The sequence below is a fragment of the Harpegnathos saltator genome, unplaced genomic scaffold (assembly GCF_003227715.2).
Source record: "Harpegnathos saltator strain DR-91 unplaced genomic scaffold, Hsal_v8.6 scaffold594, whole genome shotgun sequence".
Classification (NCBI taxonomy): domain Eukaryota; kingdom Metazoa; phylum Arthropoda; class Insecta; order Hymenoptera; family Formicidae; genus Harpegnathos; species Harpegnathos saltator.
In genome coordinates, this window is record NW_020230420.1 from 172,720 (window position 1) to 193,572 (window position 20,853).

At 53.7% G+C, this 20,853-nt stretch overlaps 1 non-coding gene across 1 annotated transcript; it reads left to right on the forward strand.

Annotated features, from left to right (window-relative positions):
- Positions 1 to 16,320: 16,320 nt before the first annotated feature.
- LOC112589743 (small nucleolar RNA U3) lies at positions 16,321 to 16,554 on the forward strand. Its single transcript, XR_003113754.1, has one exon. It is a non-coding gene; the product is annotated as a small nucleolar RNA U3 (small nucleolar RNA).
- Positions 16,555 to 20,853: the final 4,299 nt, after the last annotated feature.

Below are 20,853 nucleotides of genomic sequence, written 5' to 3' on the forward strand. Positions count from 1 at the left end.
GAGAGAGAGAGAGGGCGAGAGAAAGAGAAGGGAAGATCAGCCGTTCCCATCTTTCTTCGCCCGTTTTCTTCCTCTTCGCTTCCCTTTCGCCACCTATATCCTTCTCTCCCTCCTCTTTCCTCCTCCGTTATACACTTGCATCCGGCGAGACGAGCACCTGTAGCTCTATGTAACTGTTATGTGACGCTATCTCACTTGAGCGCGCGTAATTTCGGCATTCTCCTCGCCGAGCAGCTTGATGAAGAAAATAGAAAAACTGAGCGTGAAAATTCGAGATCGAGGATTTACTCACACGTGCGATTGACGAAACTTGCTTCCGCGCGAAATCAGTGTGCTCCCCTTGCGTTGATATTCGCAATTGTGTAGAATAATCTGCTATTGTAAAGAGACAGACAATGCACAATGAGAACTCTTTTGCATCGCGATTTGCCGCGAGCGCGCTTTCGAATCGGAAGTTTTGAGATTCAATGTTTAGGAGGTTATAGTTCCACGGCTTGGTGCCGTATAGATATTTACTTGCGCCCTTTTTATGCATTCATGCTCCGACTTAAAAAGACTTATTTCGGAATTATCTAATGTATCTGATCATCTCAGTATACATTAAAATCGCAACATGCGTAATACACGATCATACTTTATCGTACAATTAACAAATTCTCGATTATCTCACTGTACCAAAGCCAAATTTAACTCTCGTGCTTTTTCTCAAGTTCTCTCTCGACGGAACTTGTATGATTTGTGATGACTGCAGAACCGAGCCCCATTGGCAACGTTGCTTGTCCTTCTTCCGCGGGCGTTGCTCTCTCGTGCTTGCTTTGCTTTTCGCTACTCGCCTAATTAACTTCGTCCGACTGTCGGCGATGTAAGAAGCCGCCGAGTAATGGGCAGTTACAACTAGAACTAATCTCGTCTCGTACACTCCGAGCTCCGATACGTCCGCTGAAAAACTGGGCCTCGTGATAATTGATGAGAGGGTACGCGAACGGGAACGCGTTGATGAGGGAAAAAGTCGCGCATCGATCGTCTCGCGAGTCGAAGGCGTTCGGTTTTCCGTAATTGCGCATCAGCGCGATAAAATGAGAACTTTCGACTGCCTTTCCCTCGAAACGGGTCCCCTCGAGGCGAGTTGCGTTGCTTTACGATAAATATGAGTAAGCTTGGAACTGGTGTTGTTTCAAGCCGGTTGCAAAGTCTCGACAATGCGACGCGCGATGATCGATCGACGCAGCCGCCTGTCTTCGTTTCTCCTTGTCTCGCGATGATATTAAGAAATACATCTTACATCGCGGCGCGATGAACGGCGCGACGCGGCGTACAAAAGTCTCTACGACGTTTCGACACACGCGCGCGAACGACGTTATACGGCGAGTATACGGTAAACGAGAGAGGAGAGTCACGAGACCTCCCGCCGGGCTCGCGTAAAGTGACAAATTATTTCCCTTCCTACTGCTCGTCTCTGTCGTTCGTGCGTCTCCTACGGATACGAAGATGCCCTCGACGATATCGTGGCCCGATACGGCCCGATTCGGTTTAACGATCGGAAACAAGTAACGAATCCGGTCAAGGTTCATGAGCCGTACATGAGCGGCGAAATCGCCGCGCCGCCTAAAGGAGATAAGAAAGAATTCTAATGTTCCGCTGTAAAAAATTGCTGCGCGTTTCCCGGAATAATTAAGCGCCGCGACGAGACCAAGGATGTCGCGATAAATCGACGGCTTTCGTTGGAATTAATCGGAATAATTTTGATCGCGCGCCTCTTAATCAAGTATCTCCCCGGCCGGCGCTCACTAAATCATCCGCGTGAAATCGTTAACGGTATCGTAAAAATTCCTGGACACGCGGACGTCTCTATCTTAGGCGAGTACATGTTTTCGCGGACGGTTGGAGTATCGCGCCGCGGTCGAAATCGACGGCTGAGGGAAAGGGAGGAAGACACCCGAAGACTGCCGGGAGAAGGAGAGCGGTCCGAATGCAATCCGAATGCAGCGCGACTGGTTCTCTCTCTCCTCGCGCGATCGCGGGGAATCTTAAGCACCTGCCACTTAAGGACCGGATTGCTCTCCGCGGGAATGAGAGAGGGCGAGAGAGCGACCCGGAGCCGGGTAGAAAGAAAGAGAAAGCCGGCGAAAGAGCGAAGAGAACGGTGGCATGGATCGAGGGCATGGCGAGGGAGGGAGGGAGGAGAGAGGCGAGCGGAGCGATATCCTTAGGGATCGAACGATCCTCGAGCCTCTATCGACGGACGTATAAATAATCGGACGCTCGAAAAGAGAGCGGAGTCGAGAAAGAGCAGCCGGTGTGTGCCGCGACTAGATATTAACAAGATCGTTTCATCGATTCCTCCCTCCCCGCCTCCGCAGTCGGCTGTGTTAATCGCGTAGTCGTGTTAATAATTGTTCGGTGTTAATTCGCGCGGCGAGAAAGAGTAACCGTTCGCCTGCTCGATCGACTGGGGGCTGTGGGCTCTCGCCTTCCATTTACGGTGAAACGACTTTGCGATGAGGTCGCGGATAGAGTTGTAAATGAAGTCGACGCTAAGGAAACGCGATCGCGCGACGACCTGCATCCTACAAGTGACAGAGCGCGCAGGACTCGCTCCTGATGCTCACCGAGATGCTCACATTAATCGACCGAGTTCGCGTTCAATTCGAGAGGTCGAGAGGAGATTGGAGTCGTGTCGTTGGCGGAGGGTCTATATATATCGATATGCACATTCCCGAGATGAGAGGAGAGAAAAGAGAAGGATGGCGCGAAGTCGCTAAACGAGAGAGACGAGAGCAATGGGGAACGCCGCGCCGGGAGAGATCCGTGCTCGAACTTGGTCGCTGCGGCTCTCGGCGCGCGGCACGTACGGCGATGAAATCATAAATCGGTGAACGCCAGCCCGCCGGCACTGATAGCGAGCAACCAATAATTATGCTAATACATACATCGTAATACATCCGAGGAGGCGGTCATTCGTACGTGAGTGTACCGCAGCGGTACCCAGCGGGACCCAGCGGGACCCGTGCAGTCCTGCGTTGGCGGTTGGCGATTCGCTCGGTCTATTTCGGAGTACGTCGCGGTGACACGTCGCTGTCGATCTCCCGAGGATTCTCGATCAAAGCGACCTGTCAACTTTCCGCATTATTACGCCTACGTGTGATACGCGGATACGACGATATTATTACGATCTGTTAATATCATTGCGGCGTTGAGCGGAGCGTTGAGGAGAATTCTCATTCTCGCCTCCTGAGAAATCTTTTTAGTTTGCGGATGAGAAAAAGGAAACAGGACATTGGAATTTAGTATAGCGCGCTATAACGGAATGCTTGCGATTACAGACAGATTAACGCTGATTTCGATCCACCCGAGCCGAATACGAACCGTCGTGAGAGATCCGCCGAGCGTCCTTCCGAGCGTCTTTGTTGGCCGCGCCGTCGCGTCGCGCGAGAACAAAACAGCGCTTGTGAGATGCGCTCGGCGATTTATCGGGGACGTTCGCAACGCAAGCGGGTATAACTTTCGGTATATCTCAGATAAGGGCAAATTGCACGAACATTATTGCGAGCATCCTCTCGTAGACGCGGATACCCTGTTATAACGCGCGGGGGGATACGCGCGATAACGTTAACGAGTAATTGCCCGCGCAAAGACGAATGACCGTCGTTACGTCTTCATACGCCGAATATGATGCGACGAGATATCAACCGGATGCGAACGGGGGATAAAGGAAGCTGCGCGCGCGCGCGCGCGCGAAGCCGGAGCAGATCGGGACGACAGCACGAAAGACGATCGAGGAGGGCCTCGACTTTATCCGACCGACGAATCTGCTCGAGCAGCGCCGTTAATCACGCTTTCGCCCGAACCGACAAGATTAACGCCATTAACGCCTATGGGCTCGAATTAACAGAATATTATCGCGCCGGCGAACGCTGAACGCGGACGCGCGCCCGGTAATAGGAGCCGGCAAATTACGTCGAATGGCACGGTAATCTATTAAGATAACTTACCGTCCTGGCTGAGACCATCCCCCGCGACTCCAATCCAGGCACAGGAGGCGTGTGGCCTTCCGCGTTCGGAGGAGAAAACGGTCGATTCGCGGGAATCCGACGAATTGAGCCTACAACTCGACAGTCGTTCACCTCATTGATTTACAAACTTATAGGTTTTATCATTCATTTGGAAAATTATCTTTATAATCAAATAATACAGGAATTCATCAATCGATAAAATTATTCCTACAATATCGCGATGCAGGGCAGGAACTCGAGAGAGTCCCGATTATAATTGTCAAACGCCACAATATCTTCCTACATGAAGAATTTCGATGGCCGCGCGTCGCGTTCCGGAAAGCAGGGTGCGTCAATTGTATCGTTGCGAGGACTTCGTTCCTCGATCGACACTTGCACTCAGGAGGAGAGGAGGTTGGTAGTCGCTCGAGATTTCGACGCGTGTGCGCGATGCACGGCGGCTCTTCCGTCTTCTCGTCCGCGCGCGATTCGTCTTTATCCGTAATTGCTGGCACAATTGTCAGCTGTTAATTGTCAGCGTTAAATGGCGCGACGACGACGCGCAGCGCGGGCGTGCAGCCGCGCGCGTGGCTCGTCTCTCTCTCTCTCTCTCTCTCTCTCTCTCTCTCTCTCTCTCTCTCTCTCTCTCTCTCTCTCTCTCTCTCTCTCTCGCTCTCTCTCTCTCCCTCTCTTTCTCTCTCTCGGTCTCGTTACGCATCGAGATCGCGGCGGTCGTTTCCGTTATTGAATTCCCGTTCCGCTTGTCGGACGCTCTCGCGCGCCAGAAATGCGAAACGCGCGCTCTGATAATTGCATACGCGACGCGCGTCGTGCGTATGTATACGCCTGTGTGGGTGTGCGTTTGTGTGTACGGGTATGTGTACGTGTACCTGCATGCGTGCGCTTGAGCTATGTCTTTTTTATCTCTTCAATCCGGTACCGAGACGCGCCGCGCCGCGCCGTCCCGACTCGAACCCGATAAATAATAATTTACACAGGCGGCGCGCACAGAGACGAGCGTTAACGTCGTCCGGGAATATAACGACCGATCGATTTGTGAGTCTGCCTTCGCGCCCGAAGCTCGACGAAGCGGACGCTCCGTGTCTCGTTCTCCGCGGAGCGTACTTCTAAAACGCGCCTCGCCATCGGGAGAGGGAGATGGCGCGCTCGCGCGACCGGTCCTGTGTGTTTAATTAATTACGTTGGAAATGTACGAAGGCGTACGTACATACATGCGCAGATACGTGCGTACTATGCGCTCTCTCTTTCTCTCTCTCTCTCTCTCTCTCTCTCTCTCTCTCTCTCTCTCTCTCTCTCTCTCTCTCTCTCTCTCTCTCTCTCTCTCTCGCTCTCTGCCCCTTCTCTATCTTTCTCTTTCCCTCCCTTTCTCTCTCTCTCTCTCTCTCTCTCTCTCTCTCTCTCTCTCTCTCTCTCTCTCTCGGTTGATATGTCTCGCACATAACAATAAAGTACGACGTATCCGCGTATATCCGCGCTTTTAACGAGCGCCTCGATGAAGCGGTTCGGTCAACCTCGGGATAAATTTAGTCGGCGATAGAGAGCGCCGCGAGATGGGCCCGTGGTCGTTCCGTGGATATCCTCTCCTTTTCTTGTACGAGAAGTACACGCACGGGACGCACTGTGCGTTCGTTACCGCCTGTGCGAGCGGCCGGCGTCGCGAGGATAAACCTCGTGATTCGCGGCGGGAGCAGAACTCCGCCGCCGGTCCGGTGCGGCAGCAACAAAAATGCGAATCAGGTTTCTCGCGGTCCCATTAATCTCGCGGATTCTCGGTCGCCGTTCTGCTCGTCGATGAACTCGAGCGCCCGCGTTATAGGCGAGCGAGACGAGCGCACCTCGAGGCGATTTCTACGCGAAACTCGCTCTCGCGTCGATCCCTTGACCGCGAAGCGGTCCGGTCATTTGTATCTATTTAAACGCGTTATCGTCGCGCTTGCGCGTCTCTGACGTTATCATCATGATTGTTATTCAGATTACAGTTCGCGCGAGTTTGCTCAATTGCGATTTACGTGCGTTTTTCCACGTGCACGCAACTCGACTGCCGGCGCGTCGACGCTTTTGCTAATCTCCAGCAGTTTCCTTTGCGGTTCCGAGAAAGGATTCGCGCGTTATTTCTCGCGATAAGCGTATTATTAATATCCTTCTTTCATTACTGCAGCATTAAGCACAAGTGAGAATACGAGGTCCGAGGGAGGGACGCTGCCCAGCCGAATATTTCGGCTAATGTGAAATATCGATTACAAACGCGTCCTCATAACACGACGAGCCGTTACGGCACACGCACACACGCGCACGTCGAAAAGGCGTGCGTGTTCTCGTGTGTGTGTGCGATCGAAAACGCGCGCGCGATACATGCGTTCGATCATCCGAGCTGGTGAGGCCAGAAAATATAAAACTCGCGACGCGGCTCATCGACTGTTATAAATTCGTCCCGCTATATTAGGTGTTAGGTCGATATAGAGAGAGAGAGAGAGAGTCATCCACGAGGAAGATCGGCAGGATCAAGGAGAGAGGAGCGACAGAGAAAAAGGGAGACAGAGAGAGAGAGAAAGAGAGAGAGAAAGAGAGAGAGAGAGAGAGAGAGAGAGAGAGAGAGAGAGAGAGAGAGAGAGAGAACGAGAGAAAGAAAGAAGAAGAGGTGGCTTTTAGCGCGGAAGGGATCGCGCTCTTCGCGCGGGCAAAGAGAGAAAAGGCCGCGGCTACGCGGAGACGCGATTATTAATCGGCGCGATCAATTAAATCGCAATGGGATACGGGCGATTGCGTGCGCAGGATCAATAATATCGCGGACGGACGTACAAGGCGCAAGGGGATCCTTTAATGCGAGGATAGGTGTATCGATTATTGCGATCTCGTTTATCCGGCTGTTCCTTTTTTATATCGGAGCCTCGCCGCTCTCGTAACAGCCCTTTCCCTTCCTCCCTCTCTTTCTCTCTCTTTCGCGCGCGCCCTTCAACGATCACGGATCGCGGGCGAGAGAATGCGGCGGGTACCGCTCGATGCGCGCGCGGCTATCGAGCCTGGTTTCATCGAGAGGTGTGTGTATATTCACGTCGAAGTCATCGACGTTACTCTCGCGATAGAGCGTATTTCGCGGAAAATACGCTCGCAAGTCACGAGACGATTCCATGCCGCGAAAGTCGCGTGGGGGATCGAAAGAAGTCATCGCCGCGTCGTGCTAAAAGTCCGAGGTCGATCCGAATCCGGTAGTCGCGTCGTGTTTCCCATCGACGGCGAGTTGATCTTTCCGGTTGATCGCCTGAGACACACGAGAGAAAGAGAAAGCGAGCGAGAGGCAGAGAGAAAGAGTGAGAGAGAGAGAGAGAGAGAGAGAGAGAGAGAGAGAGAGAGAGAGAAAAGGGGAGGAGAAGACGACGCGGAGGGTGAAGAACGCGGAGGAAAGAACGCGGGTAGCCGCGGCGTGTCGTCGGACCGGTCCGCGGATCGTATTCTATTGAGACGGGCCACGCGAGAAGCGGCGACGGCAGGATCGAAAGCGACGAGGAAGCCGGACGGGCGAGCGGACAGATGGGGAAGAGGGGACTCTAGCCAGGCAGAAGACTATAGAAGGCGCACAGACAGCTATCTTAATCGACGACCTTTCTCTTAACCCGCCGGAGAGTCCCGCCGGTGGCGTTGCAGCACGCTCTCGCTCTCCGAGTCCTGACTCCTACCACGAGAGAGAGAGAGAGAGAGAGAGAGAGAGAGAGAGAGAGAGAGAGAGACGCAGAGTTCTCCTCGCTCGCGGAGGAGGCCCGCCGTGGAAGACGGCCGCGAGATAGGGAGAGAAGCCGAACGCGCGCGGGCTTTGGTCCGGTCGGACCGGGCTCTGCGGAGCGGGAAAGAGACTCCTCGCGCGCGGAACGCGGAATCCGACGGCGAGCCGGTGGAAGCGAGCGGCCAGTTGGGACACGAGGAGAGATCGATCAGTGCGCGCGTGGGCGGTTGCCGAATAATTATAAACTGGCCCCTCTCTCGCAAGTCGAGGACCTCGGGGCTATCCGTCTCTTCTGTCTCTTCCTGTTCGCCCTTACGCTGCGCCCTCGACGAAACGTCCACGTTCTCGTCGTTTTTCGCCTTATTAAGGCGGAATCTCGTAGTCGCGACACCCGATGTGTACTCGCGCTGATGTATTCTCGCGGCCCTTCTCCGTGATTCATGAATGTCAGCTGCCTGTGTCGCTGTATTTCGGAATTGTTTCTTGATAAATGCTGAGGCGAATTTATCAGTGATGACGGGCGAGATACGTGTGGATATATTTTTATTATTTTGCTCTTGAAATATGCCAACGGAGGTTCTTCCAAACTTTCAACTGGGGGAATAGGTATACGTTGCATATTGAGAGCTTAAATATCGGAAGATCAAAGGATGATAAGAATAAGATGCGTTTCGATCGTCGCGCGTGTCTCTCGCGCGAGTGACACGCTCGTATTCGAATTTCTGCGAGCCTCCTGCGACCGGTGACAACGAGACAAACGCACGCTATTAGCCGGATGCCGAATTCGCGAAAAATAAACTCCGCGTTCCTCCACGCTGTCCCCCCTCGCGACAAGAGCTGCCCTTCGCTCGACCACGGGGAGGGGGGGGACGAGGGCTGGGACGAAAGGCGATAACAAATGACCGGACATACGTCGCGGCGCGCGCGCGATAGCTTGACAAATATATATTAAACTATTTTAATGAGAAGTGGCCGCCATATCTCATCGCAATTACCGGCCAGCGACCCGCCGGGGGCCCGTTCGACTCGCCTCTCGGCTTGCTGGTCCACTGCGAAAACACGCACCCCGAAGAGAGAGAGAGAGAGAGAGCAAAGGTTAAGAGGAGGTCCGTACAGGTTCCTCCAGAAACGGGCAAGCCTCGTGGCGCATCGATTTGAATACGTTTCGGGTGGGGAAGAGATGTTCACAGGAGTGAAAATTAATTCTGAGGGAATTAAAATCAATTCTGACGATTTCATTAATCAACTCGTCGGTTTCGGACTGCGCGCGAAACCGAACTTTGGAATTTTGTAGACACGGAATCACTTAAATCTCCATTTTTTCTTACGTCTCGATCGTAGTCTCGACATCCATCTAACATCAGCGACGTCGCGTCTGATTGGAACGATGATAAACGCGAGACGAAAGAACGTACCCCGTCTTCTCGGCAGGATCAAATAGTCATCAACAAGATTCTCGCGTTCGCACGATTATCGCTCGATTGAGAACCGGTCGTTTCTACGCGCGCACGCGCGCGCGCCTATCGGCCGAACGTACGTCTGTCGACGAGTCTCCGTCGAGGTCTCGATATTGCCCGCTAGTCGCATAGAAAATCAACATCGACGTGGCCGTCGCACCTTGTCGTGTGGCGAACATGAGAAAAAATGGCAAAGGAGCCGAGGTAGACGGCGGGACGCGGCGAAGGAGCGAGAAAAGTGAACGGAGCAGCGGAGTGGTGGAGGAGGGAGACGGAGAGGACGAAGAAGAAGAGGACGAAGAAGAAGGATTGGGGCGAAGGGGGAAGAACGCGTTGCCTCTCACTGCCGACTCTTCAGGCAACGGTGAGTGACGGTTCTATAGAGTTCGTCGGGTTGGTAGCATTGTGCGCGGGCTTCCCCCTCGGCCCGTCTTCCGCGCGGTTACTTTTACCGCGCCACTCTTGCGAGCTCGTATGTAAAGCATCGTGCTCGGCTTCGGCACGACGTTTAGTACCGTACGTCGTGTACACCGGTTATAACCTCACTGTAAAACGAGCCCCGGTATTCACGACACTGTCGAGCGCGCATCATCATTTTCTTGCGATGTGTGTGCTTTGGTCCCGTTTCGTTCCGGAAAACGAGTATTTCGGAGACTGCGGAATACCGCGAGAGACTCTCTTGATCAATCGACAGACTCGGACTCGGATAGATAACGCGAAGACGCGTAACGCGTGGGAGAATTATTTATGTCGAGTTATCGTTCTGATAATTTAGATTGAGAATCGTGCCAAATACGAGCGCGAAATATACATCTTTCGATCACACGTATCTCGAAGCTCTTGTCAGGTCACCTGAAATTGATTCTGTTATTGAGCGAGAAACGCTCCGACGGCAGATCACCCTCGCGTCGAGACCAGCTTCAATTAGTTCGTCGCGTATGAACGTTTATTTGGGATTACGGTATACACACACACACACACACACACACACACACAGTTGAACGCTCGCTCGGTCGCTCCTGCTCGTCGTTTTTCCAGCTGCCCCCCCCCCTCTCTCTCTCTCTCTCTCGTTCCTGCTGCTCCTCGAGTCTCGCGATTTTTCACCGTCTACTTACGGCCTACGTGTTCAAACGCGCGCACGCTCACACGAGTGTGTGTGTGTGTGTATGCAACGCGTCCGAGGGCTGCGAGAAGAGCGCAGGAGAGGAGCGTGAGCGAGAAAGAGGGCAGGATCCGTGTGCGGAGAGGGCGAGGCGGCAAACACGCGCATATTTATTTATGCAAACAGACTACGGAGCCGGCTAATTGTGCGGTCGCACACCCGCGGTGACTCACGTGACGGCTACCCGGGCATCGTACCTGCATGTCAATTCGCGTGACAAAGGGTCGCGGTACTCCCGCGATCCACCCACGAAACTTCCGGTTCTCGGAGCGCTCCGGAGCTGACTCTCCGACTCTCTCGGAGATAACCGCGCGGCCAGTTCTCTTTCTCTCGTTCTCGCGTGTTCATCATGCGCCGGTTGCGCAATTAGGGCTCCTTATGTGCAAATGGCGAGAATTTTAAGCACGCGCTCACGTACGTCGTCGCAACGGCAATGGATGCGCGCCGCCGCGGCCGTGACAGCGTTTTCTGCAACTGTAACGCATTCCTCTCCCCCTCAGCGAGTCGCTGAGAATGACGCTCGGTGAGCGGCTTCGACAGTCAACCGATATCGGCTTTAATCTATGATTGATAAAATAATGACAACAAAATGGAGGTGTTCCCACTTCCCTCTGCCCTTCTGGTCCGAGTTAGAATAAATTCTCGAGTCCTTCTTCGTACGGCTGAACGATGCTTGCGCCAGCTCGATAGTCGGGACGAGGAAGCGGCAGGCAGAAGGAATTCCGGCGACAGGAAGGAAGGAAGGAAGGAAGGAAGGAAGGAAGAATGGAAGGTCCATGGCGAACGACGTCTGTCAGTCCATCAGCGCGAGCCGGCGAGCCGCGAATACCGAGGATGGCTTCCCGACGGCTTATTCGACGAACAGCTCTATCTGTCGAGCTCTCGCGCGTACAAAAAGCGATGGGCCGCGTCCTACGCGACGCGCGCGCGCAGGACGAGCGAAAAGCACGAGCGACGACGACGACGACGACGGCGACGGGGGACGGGGGGCTAACCGACGAGGCCGGGAGAAAAAGCCTCGGATATCATCGTTGGTTATCATATCGGAATGGCGCGGAGAACGGGCAACGGGTGAATCGAGGAAGAGAGACCCGGGCGCCAGGATACCGTCGGGTAGGAAAAAGGGCTGAGAACGCGCGCGCGGTGATCGGATTTCGCGGAGACGTCGCGAGGCTCCGCCGAATGAATAATTGAAAGGAGCGAGACGAATCAGCCGGTGCAAGTAGACGAGAGCCGTGTCGCGCGTGAGATTAATTTAGCTGGTGATTTTCTGCGCGCGATGATTTTCTAATTCTCTACGGTGGTAGTCGGGCGTGAAGGTCGGCCACGAAGGTCGACGCGTGGCAAGCGAACGGATGCTGCCGGCGCGGCGGAGCGAAAGTAATCGGCCACGAGAAACTCTCTCTCTCTCTCTCTCCCTTCCTCCCCCCCCCTTTTCCGCCGCTGCTATCGGCACCGACGACGACGCGAGCTTCGGTGCTTAAAGCATATCCGCTCGCGCTCGCGCTCGCGCTTTCAAGGGGTTGCTCCAGTTGAAGTGGAGTTCAACGGATCACCGTGGGCGATAATACGGGCGCAGCTCGGGTGGTGGGACGCGCGCTGCCGCCTGAGGGAGTGATTTAGTGACCCAACGATGTGAAGGATAATCGTATGAAATATCGCCGCGTCGTAAGCGAGGCCCGTGATCGCGGCATAGTACACACGGTAAATGCCTCGCGCGCGGCATCGTTGACCTCGGGGAATGCGAGGTCCCTCGGTAAGCTTAATGCACGGGAATTTCATACAATATTAAGGAATATTTTTTTCTTACGGACGGAAATACTGAGAGCCGATGGCCATTAACTCCGTGAATCGCTTGCATTAATCAAGGCACCGCGCAGCCGATACCGTACGCAGAACACAAGCTTCCTGCCAAGTACAGCGCCGGAAAATACTGACGCGCGCAGAATGCCGAAAGATCGTTTGACTAATGTTGCGCCGGAGCTCCATTACGGCCGCGCGCGGGCTCTCGCTTCTCTGTCGCTCGTGGAAACGTAGAGTGGTCATTCACTCATGATGACGGCTCGGATCGTTCCGCGGCGATCAAGCGCGGTTTCACCTCTAAAATCGTCCCTGATTGATTTCGTATTGCTTCCGAAGCGAATCGATGCTTTCGTACGGCTGTGTGATATTTACGCGCGAACGGAAACTTCGGTTCCCGTCGCAGGATTGAACGTGAAGCGGCGAGTCGACCGAGTTTCATATTGGACAAGTCGAGTCCCGTTGAATATTTATGTTCAAGCAACGCGAATACCGTAAAATATAAGCGAACTATAATGTGGTTCTCACAATTGTACGGCGGATAATTTATCGCGTCCCGTTAATGAATCGTTCTCCGCGTTTACTAAGTTACGGAACAAAGGAGCGAACGAGAACGATTAGACATCGCGCGCGGAGAGAAAGAGAGGAGAGACAGAGAGAAAGAGAGAGAGAGAGAGAGAGAGAGAGAGAGAGAGAGAGAGAGAGAAGAGATCGAAGCGAATCGCGCTTAGGCACACAATACGATCGCGGACGTCGGCGAACCGGTCCGGCAATTACGTGGAAGATCGATTATCGTCCGTTAATAGACTCTTTGCGGGCACTGCGCGGTGCTTCGCGACGGGAACTTCATAACTTCCTATAATAATTGCCACGCGCACGCGAAACGCTCACGGCGGCGCAGCGTAGCCAGACTCGCATCCACGTATTCCGAAGTCTGAAACGAGAATTTTGAAACGCCCGAAAGTCGCCAGGATAAACGCATACGTCACATCTGACAAACACGAAGGAAATCAGAACTTGCCGCTCAGCCGTTTTATTTATTTATTGTTTTCTTATGTTATAATCGATCTAACGTATGAAGCAAATAGATAGATAGTTTGGAACGAAGCGACGTCCCCTCTCTCTCGAGAGTCCAAATTCGCTCATTTTGTCCGTTTGCGCGTTGCGCAGCCGCGTAGGTTCGGCCCTGAATAATACGTCGCTCGTCTTTCGCCGGCTAAAGAACTGTATTACCCGCATACATTTCACCAGGACATCCCGGCGACTTGCGTGCCACCGATTAACGACTTATTTCTCTAATGAACGAGTCGAGAAAAAGGCTCGTTCCGCGTTGGAAAAATTTCGCCGCTTGACTGGCCGTGCGAGCGCGAGCGGCGGCCTCGCATTATCCTGAGGTCGTTTCTTCGTCGGACGCGTCCCGGCGGGCCGCCATGTCGAACCGTCCTCCGCTTGCATATCTCTTCGAACGTTACGAGATCGCGCGGCGAGAGGAATCAGAGGAGCAAGAGCATATTTCGCTCCGACCGGTGCGAAACGCGCTCGCGTCATTCGCGGGTCTCTCCCTCCCTTCGAGTCATCGCTTTTGACTGTTGCTCGTTTCTCGCAGCGGCTCACTCGAAACGTCGCATTATCCTGTCCGCGCACACCCACACCGTTTCATTCTCGCCTCGGAGAGCCGAAGAATTTCCCAGATTATCCGCGGCCGATGGACGAGCCCCGTTTTCGCAACGGCGCGCCGCGCCGTTGCGTCATGTCGTGCCTCTCGAGGGCCCGCATACCAGATGCGTCGCGCCGAGTCATCTGCGATTTACGGCGATAACTTTTGCAGCCGGACAATTTGTACTTGTTGCGCCACGACGGCGACGGCTGCGGCGCGACGCGGCGCGGCGCGGCGCGGCGGTCGCTTCAGACGCCGGCGACTGCGGCCGACCGCCGCCGTCGCACCGTCGCACCGTCGCCGGCACGTCCGGTATCGGACACCACGACGACGTTAGGGGCGGCGGCACCTCGCCTCGCCGGCCCGCGGTCAGCGCGCTACGGCTAGAGGGACGCGGAGGACGCGTTTGGACGGAGGAGCGGTCCTACCGAGGGAAGAATCGAGAATAACCCGTCCGAGGACGAAGCAAAAATCCGTTCGCGTTCTCGAAGATTCTTCTCGGCGAGGAGGAGAGAGACTCGATAACGAGACAACGCGTATCTTTCGAACCTGTAGCGCAATGTATTCTTCGACAGATAAGAATTGAGACGAAGCACCGGCGTGAGCAACGCGATTACGATCGTATCGGTGTGTTCCTAAGAGGAACGCCGACACCTGCTACTCCGGCTGTAACAATTAAGTAAATAAATTCGCTACTTTGATCTGAACGCGGCTTAAGGGAACGTTCAGGGGTGCGGGAAGGAGGGGGCAAGGAGCGAGGAGCCGAAGGAGAAGGTTCGCGCGCCATCCTTAAAGGCAGAGGCGCGAGCATGCTGAGAGCCTTCCGAGGCACCGTATTTTATAACCGGTGTAGACAGCCACCGCACATACAGGCGGTCCTCTCCTTTCCTCTCCTCTCTTCGCTTCCCCTCTTTTCGCTTCTCTTCTCTTCTCTCGGGCCTCTCCTCCGCTGGTGTGTGTACCACGTAGCGAGGACGAGACCCGCGCCCGTTCTCTTCGCGGTCCTTGCGAGAGCGAGCGAACGTATAAACGAACGAACGAACGAACGAACGAACGAGCGAACGAGCGAACGAGCGAACGAGCGAACGAGCGAACGAACGAACGAACGAACGAATGAACGAACGAACGAGCGAACGAACGAACGAACGAACGAACGAACGAACGAACGAACGAACGAACGAACGAATGAACGAACGAACGAACGAACGAGCGAACGAGCGAACGAGCGAACGAACGAACGAACGAACGAACGAATGAACGAACGAACGAACGAACGAACGAACGAACGAACGAACGAACGAACGAACGAACGAACGAACGAACGAACGAACGAACGAACGAACGAACGAACGAGCGAGCGAGCGAGCGAACGAACGAACGAACGAACGAACGAACGAACGAACGAACGAACGAACGAACGAGCGAACGAGCGAACGAGCGAACGAGCGAACGAACGAACGAACGAATGAACGAACGAACGAGCGAACGAACGAACGAACGAACGAACGAACGAATGAACGAACGAACGAACGAACGAACGAACGAACGAACGAACGAGCGAACGAACGAACGAACGAACGAGCGAACGAACGAACGAACGACCGAACGAACGAACGAACGAACGAGCGAACGAACGAACGAACGACCGAATGAACGAACGAATGAACGAACGAACGAACGAACGAACGAACGAGCGAACGAACGAACGAACGACCGAATGAACGAACGAACGAACGAACGAACGCGGGACCCCAACTGACAACGAGCACGATACTCCGACCACCACGACGACGACGACGGAGATGCTTTCCGATCGTCTTTCACCTCCTCTTTCTCTACTCGCGCACGATGAGGTGGAAAAAGGACGCAGGGAGGGTTTCGACGCGTAAGACACTCTCGGGGAGGGGAGAGGGAGCTTCCAGCGCGTTGCGTTGTGCGCACTTTAATACGATTATCTGATCGTGGACGGACATTCTCAGATTATTTATATTACACGCTTGTACTCGCAGCAGCTGCGAGATTTAAGGCTACTTTAAACGATTGTAAAATGCATACCGCGCGCTGTATGCACGGGAGGACATGATTCTCTCCCACCCCGGCCCGTTTTCTCCCTCGCCTTCTTCCTCCGCCGTTCGTTTTTGTTAAATATATCGGAAGCGATGTATTGTAAAGTGTGATACGATATGCAGGCGAGTCGATGGTTGATTTACGGCCGGTGTTAGATCGACTTTAGTCAGTCAACTTTCGTTCAACCGATCCTTCGTTCCTTCATCAGTCGGAACTAGGCTGAGCAAAGAGTAGTCTTCGTCGATTCCTTTTCGCAATGGTGAAGTCGGCCTGTGCCACTAATGCGTGCTGCCGCACGCATGCATTCTACAACAGACGGACTTGTCGTCAGTAGAGTCAGTAGAGTTTTGTAATTTTTCGGCCGCCAGATGGCGATACTACCGGGTGTACTCGCAGTCAAGATGTTGCCACGATGGGTTGTAGGGAGGCACGAGCGACGAAAAGTTAAGATCATGCTTCGGAGGAATTTCATTTCTGAAGGAGCAGTTTTGCTACCTCTTGCCTAACACGGAAGTAGATTTAACCACGATGAGAGGAGCAAAAGCTTCTTTCCCTGAGCGTGAGGACGACTGAGCTCTTGGACTCGTTCCAGGGACCTGTCATCGATGATCGTCCGCGCACTCCTTTGTAAGTTCCTTCCTTAGTGCAAGGGGCGAGGGGAGAGCAGCTTTCTGAGTGGCCCTTGTAAGATTCTGGAAATTGATTAGCTTGAAATATATACTTTCCGTGGCCCAAATCTCGATCTTTGAGAAGGTTGGATAAAGTTGGCACATTCGCGAGGAAGAGTCGAACTTCACAGATAGACTTTTTGTAAAGCTGCCGGAGTAAGTATTAGATTAAACTGATGCGACGCGGAGTAGAATCTCTCGTTCCGTGACTACGTTATGTATACTACAAGCTTGTATGTTAAGCTTGGGACGTGGGAAAATCTGTAACAGATACAACAGGTTATTATGTAACGAGTTTTTGAGTGTGAAGCGCGGAGGGCTTCGAAAAAAGCATCGTTTCAAGCGATTATCCGCTCGAGGAATCTAGGCGGTTTTCTCTCGAAGCGAACAAAGCGCGCGTTGCTGTCTGTGCTGTGTGTGCGATCTCATAGCTCCGGTGCCGGGGTCCGTCTTACCGAAGGGAATCCGCATCGGATTGTATTCCGCATACACGCCGATTGAAATCGATATTCCTCGCAAGGTCGGGCCGCAACAAAACGAGCGGAACAATGCATCACGCGGTGTACTCTCGCTCTCTCGAGCGGCGGAATAGCAGGTACGACTGCTCGCGATTTAATACACTCAGCGATCCCGTGTACCGCGGCGCGCGTGTATATTGTTGCTCTTCCCCGAGTCTTCCTTTCTCCTCCGGGTAGCACGGACAGCACCGGGATCCTTTGCGAAATATCAGTCGTCCGGAGGTGCAAGAATACTGCAGGTGAAAAACTCCCTTGAGAAACGAGTTTCCGTTCGCAATTCGACACAGTATCCGGTAGACTTGTATAAAACTTAATAACGATCCAGTAGTGTGGTGAGAGGTGACGAAAGAACCTCAAAGAGAGAGAGAGAGAGAGAGAGAGAGAGAGAGAGAGAGGAAGAGAGAGAAAGAAAGAAAGAGTGAGGGCGAGAGAGGGGAGAGGGGAAGAATACCAAAGAGGTGGTAGCGCGCAAGCAGAGACAGCCGAAGTCAAGTACCGTGGCCGGACGCGCCAACGCGTCGTATCGTACAAAAAGGAGGCTCCGGTCTGGACCCAAATCAGTTGGATATATCAGCAACGATATTGCATGGCATTAATTCATTAGCATGATTATCTGGGTGGAGCAATGAAGCGGTAGAGTCCTTTCTACCTCGAGTCCTTTATACCGTCGCTTTGTCTTACGCTCTCGTACGGTTTCGTTTCTTCCTCTTCTCTCTCTCTCTCTCTCTCTCTCTCTCTCTCTCTCTCTCTCTCTCTCTCTCTCTCTTCTTATTTCTTTCATCGGAAAGGAGAAGCAGAGGATGTCTCGAGGTCCTACCTCCCGCACCACGTTTTGAGAGGAGGTCCCGCGCGCGCATGGCCCAACAAATTTCCCTTCTTCCGCACGAACTCGCCCCTTTTTTCTCCGTTCGCTTCCCTCCCAAGTTGGCGACGACGCTACTCGAGCCTCGTCGAAGAGCGCATCGTCGCTTCAAGGTGGCAACAGTGTTGGCGGGAAAGTTATTCGACCGCTTGCCACTAAATCATTCCTCGCGGACTCCTGCTTTATTATCCTCCGTCCTGCCTCCACCCGTGGCAACGGTGTTGGCTTTTTGTCTCTCCCTCTCTTTCCTCCCCCCCCCCTCTCTCTCTCTCTCTCTCTCTCTCTCTCTCTCTTTACTCTTCTCTCGCCTTTCTCACCTCCCTTTGCGATGGCCGCGCGTCTCTTTCTCCCAGAACCCTTCTATTAGTACATCGGATAGATGCGTTAACGGTCCTGTGGAAAAATCGCGATGGATATTATAACGCGCGGGAATGTTGCAAATTAGACTTCTATTATGATAATTCTCACACGGACTCGCGGCGACAGCGGCTTTAAAGCGAAGCTGCGAAGCGCTTTGAAGATATTAATAACGCAGGGTTTATTAGCGCACGGCGCGTATTATGGGAGAGACGAGTCGTAATATTTTATAATTCTCGCGTGTTTCTCCGGCGTGCTCCGGCGCACGATCGCCCGATAAATACCGATAAAGTACACACGTGTACCGTGTGTGGCTAATTTAACATAATACGTCCACGCTATAATTTCGTTGTTTCTCATTATAACCGCTCGTTTCACGGCCGGTTATCAGATCGGCCAGGATATAATGACAAACGCTCGAGACGAGTATACCGCGGCCGATTTATCGACTTTCAGGAGCCCTATTCTAGTCCGCCTATGCGATCCGTTAGCGCGCGCGCGCGCGCGCGCCCTCGCGATCCGCCTACGTGGAAAGGAATATTTTCTCCGCGCGAACCGCCCCGACCTCCTTAATTGTAGCTCAAGATTGCAATCTTGTTCTTTCGACGCGCCCTCCCTACGATTCTCACGACTCGCACATTGTTCCCGAGTGGAGAATATTATTGCCTGGCAGATAGCAAATTTAATTTCTTCCCGCGCCTTCTTACATCGCCTCATTCAAAACCGTCATCAGGCGTGCAATTAATCGCGAAAAGCTCGACGAAGAAAAAAATGCTGCAGCTCCGTGTAGTGAGAAAAAAAGGGGTTGAGGGGGAGGAAAAAAGGAACCGACGGTCGCGACGGTGCGCCGGGACTTGGAGGGACTTTATCGTACGGTTCGCTTCGCTCGCAGACGGAGATGAGCACGGGAACGTGAATGTAACCGCTTAATTCACTGCGAAATGCAGCCACGTTCTTCCGCGAGGGGAGATAAACGCGCGAGAATGACTCACGACGTTAATCATCGTTCCCGTTATAGTTTCGCGAGCGATCGGCGGGGCGTCTTATCGCGACGAATCAAGCGACGGCGGCGTCGTAACGAAGTAACCGATCATCGGGGCGGGAAGAGGGGGTGCGCGATCGCGATCAGGTCCTGCGATTCCACGTTCCCGTTCAACATGGGCGGGACAGTTCCCTCTCTCTCTCTCTCTCTCTCTCTCTCTCTCTGTTGAGTATTCTCGGATCACGGCTAGATGGCCGGCGCGATACCTCGAACGCGAGAAGAAATTTTAAACTGTCATTAAGGCAACTCTGCCTGGGTTAAGGGGTTCATTACCGGTCGGGACTCGCGTCTCAGTTTCTTCTGCGTCCCGAGTTCTTCCCGACGACTGGCGCATGAGAGAGGGAGGGCGACTACCACTGTACCCTGCAAATTACGTCTCGTGCCGGTAAATTTACGAGTGCCTTCCCTCCCTGTCTCGTTTTCCTCTCCCCGTCGCCTTAATCCCGCGTCCGGCCGATTGCGCCGGCAATTACCGGATCGGCCGATCGATCGTAATCTGTCGATCGGGTAGCGCATTACTGATACTCGCCGTGAGCAAGAATTAGAAATCGTTCGCGCGCCGCGGCGATCGATCATCGAGCGCGAAGCGTTTTCTGCTCCCGAGAAAAATGCTATTTAAGCCGCGATTCAGATGGACAAAAGTCCTATTGTCTGGCTACTCAAGACGAAGAGCGACAGCCTGTCCGTCAGTATTAACGTATCTATCATCATTTTCACTCTGGACTCACCTCGACTCGGCTCGTCTCGCTCTTCTTCCGAGGCAAGATCCAGCGCTCAAGGTGTGACGCCGCTATCCACAGGACGAAATTAGCGTCCAACTTTGCAACCGGGAATTCAAGCTCGGTCGCTTTCGCTCGCGCGAGAGACAAGGGCGGAGACAAGTCACCACCTTGTGAGAGCGAGAGCGCGGAGCCGGCCGGTGAAAATAGTCCTCGGCCGAGGCGTCCTCGGCGTGGAAAAAATGGGGATGCATTTTCGCTAACGACCGCGCGAAATCTCGTAACTTGTATTACATCGGGGGTATGGGGGTGGGTAGAGGTAGACCATGAATCGTCGCATAAATCACACGCGCTGGGAGCACCGAGGCGTCCATCACCGCCCCCACGTCCGTCGGTCGCGGTAACGTCTTCGGGTCCTCCTCCCGGGGAGGGCAAGGAAAGGCTCGCTCGCAAATTAGTCACTGGGCCCAGATTACGAATGGACCACCTCCCCGGCGATCCGCGGGTATCCCGTTTCAAGAACGCCGGGCGAAATTAAACAAAGTGCTTCGCCCGGGTAGATTCCGCCTTCGGGGAGGCGCGACGACATCGCGCCCTTCGTCATCCGCGCGTGTCGTTTTATTGCGGCGCAGCGAGAACAAAAAAGAACGGGGGAACAGACAAATGGAATCGATAAATTTCAACCGGCCGGTTAATCCATCGCGGCACCGCGGGACAAACTTCCACCGAAGACGCCACCGGACTTGACTCGGATTTTTTCCTCGTCCCTCCTCCCCCCTCCCCCCCCCTCCGCCCTCCCTCTTGAGGGACTTT